Source organism: Pecten maximus, chromosome 6, assembly GCF_902652985.1.
Source record: "Pecten maximus chromosome 6, xPecMax1.1, whole genome shotgun sequence".
NCBI lineage: Eukaryota > Metazoa > Mollusca > Bivalvia > Pectinida > Pectinidae > Pecten > Pecten maximus.
In genome coordinates, this window is record NC_047020.1 from 40640075 (window position 1) to 40646563 (window position 6489).

Sequence of the window (6489 nt, forward strand, 5' to 3'; positions counted from 1 at the left end):
CATGTTTATTTTAGTTTACAACAATCGAAATATAAAAGAGATGGAACTTTGAAAGTAAATCTGTTGAAATTATGTTTAGTTTTTATCAGTGTTTATCTTTTATAACAAAATTATGTTATCATATGATACACTATTGATATTCTAAATTATAATATTTTGATAATGTATACAGTGCTTTGAACTGTTATATACTGGCAGGTAACGTTTGCATAACATGAACGCGAGTATCGGGTAACTATCTTGATTAGGCATCAATAGTTTTTTAGTCATACAGGTATGCTTCCATTCACGGGCCTGGATTTTGATTTATCGCCAGGTATATGATTATATTCACATTTCGTTGTATCATTTCGGTGCTTACTTTGATATAACTGGGAGTTCAGCTCTGATTGTAGATTTGCCTTACCCCCGACATTTACTGTAGTCTAGAGTGCAATGTATAATATCTTATTTTATCCGAGTATATATCTTTTAATATGATTTCATATCTATCTAGAATTATGGGAAAGTGTTACATCATTTCTATATTTATAGTATAATATTAAATAATCTTATCTCCCTTACTCCCTTCTGGATTTCCACGCGTTTGGTCCTAACATCACTGACGACGAGTCCTATAAGGACGAAACAATTGTATGAAGTCCCTAGCGTAACTGACGACTCCTAGACGGACGAAAAGACTGTTTAATGTTCCTAACATCACTGACGACCTTTGGAAAGAATAAACAGCTTTATGATGTCCCTAGCATCAATGCCGAGTCCGAGAAGGGACGAAACAGCTGTATGATGTCCCTAGCATCAATGCCGAGTCCGAGAAGGGAGGAAACAGCTGCTGTATGATGTCCCTAGCATCACTGACGAGTCCTAGACGGACAAAAAGGCTGTATAATGCTCCTAACATTACTGACGACCTTTAGAAGGACTAAACAGCTGTGTGGTGTCTCTAGTGTCACTGATAAACTCTAGAAAGGCAAGAAAGCTGTATGATGAAGCTTTGTGTTCAGCATATGGCATATATTTTTGCAGACTCCCAACCTCTCAAAATGGAAAAGTTTGGATAATAAATCACTTGCTACCACAGTCCACTGCACTTCAAACGTAATCCCCTCTCGTGGCCAGTCGACCATAAGAGGGCTGTTTGGAGTGGGTTGCGGTAATAAATGCTGTATGAAAAAGTCAGTATGTAAGCAATACTAAAGTGGAAAAGATAAACACATAGTTGACACGTTTAGATTTAAATAGCCATGTATATACTGTAGCACATATACTGCTCTAATGAATTTTGGCCCCAAACACATTCTATGGAGCATACCTCGGTCTTTAAGTTAACAGGAAGTTGTCAAACACATTTATTTAAATATCTACATCCTGGGTTGGCAGCCATTTATACCCGGCATATCATTGGTCAAATGTATGTTACCCTGAATATAAGTCGGGGTAAATCATTTGAACAAATCTATTAGTCCTTCATCTGCAGGCCCAATATCACAGGGTCTTCTGTTTTTAAGAAGTTGTTTTGATTTTTTTTAAACATACTGACCCCTCTAACCTAGAATGAGGGTCAAGGTTATTCATTAGGACAATTTGGTAACCTTTATCCATGCATGCTATATGCACAACATAATGCCTCTTGGCTTCTTAGTTATTGAATTTGTTTTTAGCATATTTGATCTATGTGACCTTGAATGTAAATCTAGGCAATTAAATTGGACAAACATGGTATCCATTTACTCCAGAATGCTACATATTCAATATCAAATCTCGGAGCATCTTGGTTATTGAGAAGAAATCTTTTGAATATCCAAGCATATTTGACCCCATTGACATTGAATGTAGGTCAAAGTCATCCATTTGAACAAACTTGACACCGCTTCAAACCAGCATGCTACAAACATAGACGGATGGACGGCCGAACGGCCAAGGTCGACTAGTGGGACGCAGTGTTTTGTCTGTCAACTTTTGGAATGCACGGCACAAGTCGATCAAAATTTCAAAATATTTTTTTATTTCCGTTCATTCCGTCTTTAAAAAAGCACATGCGCAGTGAGATTAAATGTTGATATATGGGTAAAAAAAAATACTTTGAAATTCGTCTCCCATTGACGATGAAGATATTTTGACACAATGACTCGGTGAATGCACCCCACAAGCATGTTGAGTGAGTACGGACGCCGTACCACAGCATACGCTAATTTGGCTTCTCCGGCCACATAAATTTACCGTTGTTTCTCTTATTTTGTTCAAATTCAAAAGACACTCCATATACAGACGTTTCATAATGCAGAATTTTTGCGAACATCATTATATTTATGTTGAAATATCCATATTGTGTTCAGTTGATCAGTCAGAAAGACACTTCATGCGAGGCTATCCTTGTGTCCATTAGAATGTATATTTACAGACTATTATTAGTAGTGAGCCAACGCTTCTTGGCATTGAAAATAATCATATATGAAGATCTACTAGGTTTCATAGGTTGACAAAGCAATATAAAATATATATATATATGTGTGTGTGTACATATGTAATCATTATCTATTCACAAATACCTGCTTTACACCTGATTTACTACAGATGACGATCCATGCCTTCCCACAAACCACATCGCCTTAAACGACAGTGGATCTACGGGTACCTATGTAACAAGTCATGCAATACAAGTTGATGATAGCGGGATGTCATGGGGATGGTACCAGGCTGCGCCCGGGTCTATTGGAGAACAACCCTGGTCTTCTATTACGGCACAGTCATGTAGCGGAAATAATTTGCGGGTTATTGATGACGGTAGGTACATATATTCATTTTTACAAATCAGAAGATTATTTTGACGTGCAAGATTTACAGAGAATACCAAATCCAAGATTTATATGAAGGCCGTTGAAAAGAAATAGGAAAAAAATTCTAAGAAGGCATATTATATTTCACTTAATACACACTCTGTGCTGTGATTTTATTGGGGGGGGGGGGGGGGGGGGTTAACATAAAAACTACTTTTGTTAGGAAACTGTAGGCCTATTCATGTAGTTAGCATACGGGTTAGGTTTTTCGTTGATAAAAAATGTAATAAACAGAATATCTAACAGTGTCTTCAGTAATACCAAATATATTTCACGAGTGGGGCTAATATTTTGAAAAATACCAAAATATTAGCCACACAAGTGTATTACTGAAGACACTGTTAGATATCCTCTATATAATATTATTGATTGCATTTGTACCAGTGAAATATCGAAAGTTATTCATTCTACAAAAGTGTTATTTTTCACTACATATATCTTTTTCTGATATTTTTCACTAGTGAAAATATCACTTTTTCTGATTTGACCAATCATAACACTGCTTGCAAACGTCAATGGGGAAAATTAAAATTTGTATTTAGCTCCCAATCATGTCATATGACGTCATAATGCAAGAAAGAAAACATAACATCACGATTTAGCGTGCATTTGTGAGTTGTTGACTGGGGACCGCAATGAATTATGTGAGAGATTGAGCTGTCTCGGTGTATTTTGCTATAGAATGTAATAAACAGAATATCTAACAATATCTTCAGTAACGCACTCGTGAAAAATGTCAAAATATTAGCCACACTCGTGAGATATATTTGGTATCACTGAAGACACTGTTAGATATCCTCAATATATTTGCGTGATTCGTATCGCTTGAAATGACTTATGATTTGATATCATAATGAATAAATTCCAATTCCAACATATTCCTCATTCTATAACTAAAGAGAAACAATGATTGAATCAGTAAATCTTGCTTCTTCCGAATGATCGGCACATCGTTGAAATAGTCAGGACCGCCAAACTTTTAGCTTAATTAATGCATCTGGAGGCTTGCACTTTACTAATAATTCATTAGTTTAAAGTCAGCCAGCTATACATAGTAAGAGCTATAATCATGTATCTCCCTCATGTAGTAGTTGAACAAATTTTACGTTATCATTTCTCCTTGTAAACAAAACAAAAGAAATATCTATTATTAAATATCTACAAAAGTTTGTCCTGAAGAATTATGTTCTTGAAAAAAACTATATATGGACTCTTTCCTCTCATACACTTCTTCCTTTTAATTCTGATTGATTTTACTCTTAGTTTAGTTTTATCATATTTAACGATTTGGTAAATATGTTGCAGAGTTTGGCAGCCACAAAACATGCTTTTGAAAATATTGGTAGAAAAATATGTATTTAAGATGAATTATGCAACGCGGTGTTGATCATGAATGTCACTGTATGGTGATGATATTATCATAAAGTCACCATACGCTAACCATATTTATTTAAATAATTCTTTTGTTGTTAACGAAGGATTAAAATTATGTTTTCTTATAGATTTGCCGACCGCTGGTTATACCGACAATGTGACGATGTGTGTTTATAAATGTGGATTTTTTTCTTGCTTTCGTACGTGGGAAATATCATTAAAGAACTGCGAAACATTTTACGTATACAAATTGACACCACCCTGCAGTGGATATTGCAATAGTAAGTCTGATGGTTATCTTTGAAAATAGTGGAATAACATTTATTTTACTTATCTTTAACGTCACCCACCTTTCTATTAAACTGGCGAGTGTATAAAATTACATAGTTTTATTCTTTCTTCATTCTCTCCATAATAATTCCTTTTTTTTTTCTCTCTCTATTTGTTAAAGATAGTAAACTTCAGCACCCTTCAGCAAGTCTTCCGCTCCAATATTCGTATTTGCTTTGGTTAATATCTTTTCAAAGCCCTATTTAAAAAAAGGAAATTTATGGATTATCAATGTCAAGATTGATGTAATATTGGACAAAAATTATATCTAAAATAGGTAGTGTAATAAATATATTTTGAATTTATAGCGCCTCACGTTTATTTACTTTTCATTTTAGTAAATAACCCATTGATAACTTCATACAAATATAAGACTCGTTTCCCTAACGGAACACCATAACATTGGTCATAACTGTCTTTTACATTAATTACAGGTTATACCGTTGCCACCACTAAAATCTTTTACGACACAACTGCGACAATCGCATCACCATCCAACGAAACAGGTATGCCACGAAATCAACCTACTGGTGAAAAATACATGTTAATTATTTTACAAATATAGAATAGAGATTTAAAATTTGTTTATTGTTAACCGCAAATAAAATCTTAACACTATGTATTTGCATTTTCCTTTCTCTTTTTAAGGTCCTTTCCTTGCCTTTTAAACTTCTGTCTTAAATCACTATCACAACAAATATATCTATCTTATACTTTTATAAGACACAAGACATTTCATCACACTTTTGTGTGAAGATAAAAGTCACAGAAAAATATTAGTTTTTGTGCAGATAAAGGTGAATTGATAGCACCACATTTTATGTTTCTACGATATGTAAGATCATCTTTTATTATTCAAGTTTAGATGTACCTTTTATTAAAATAATATGTTTAATTTATATTCTTACCTTGAGCGTCCAGCTCCAGCCTTCATAGGATATGAAAGGGAAACTAATTATATACGGTGCATTTAAGTATCGTACCATACCATGATAATCCATTTTAAACATATCTTCTAATATATATATATATCAATTGAATCTTAACGGAAAGGTCCTTGAATTTTATATTAGATATGAAACCTATTTTGCTGGTTGTTTTTAGCATCTTTTTTTATATCATGGAGTAATATGCGCTGTTTTTCAATCTGAATGAACTTGACCTGTTTGTAAGGAAGTGTTTGAAATGTCTGCAGTGCTGGGAGATATTTTTGTGTTATTTGCGTCAGAAAGTTTGGAGACATATTGTCTGTGGGCGAACTTGATTCTAGGTAGCAGTGTACAGTAAACATGTCCAATTCTGAAAAATAAGGCACATGATATATAAACATAGACAGTTAAACCTAGATATTACCGATAATAAAGTATATATATTTGTAATCTATACAACATTGGCAATTTTGATACACCACTGAAGGATAAGTAAACTTATTTTTTTCTATGTTTTTCATCTAAAAACCTTAACTTGCCGCCGGCTCAGTTGTAATATCGCCGACATACACCAAACCATATTTATTTTTTATTTATTTTATAACTTTATATATTAATAAACATATTTCAAAAGCATTGTAAATATCGAACGCTGCAGGACATTCAAAATCAACTTATTTTGCAATATATATGACTAAAATAGCCTGACAGCCTCAAAACAAGTTGGAATTCTCTAGCTTCTCACTTCATCTCACATTTCGGTTGAACACGTCCCAATAGTGTTTTTGGCCGATGTGCCGGTATTTCCAAATCGGCGGGAATTTACGCCGACCGGCACGTCCCAAAACTGCGCACGCATATTCGGGACACAAGTAATGTTGCCGCCTTGCCGCCGGCACACCGGCACGTCAGAATCAAGTTCGCCCTGTTTTGTCTGTGCCTATTGCATTGTCTGGGTTAAGGTTATTTAGTAGTTTGGATGTATCCAATGCTGTATTGTTGATATTTGGCATGGTACA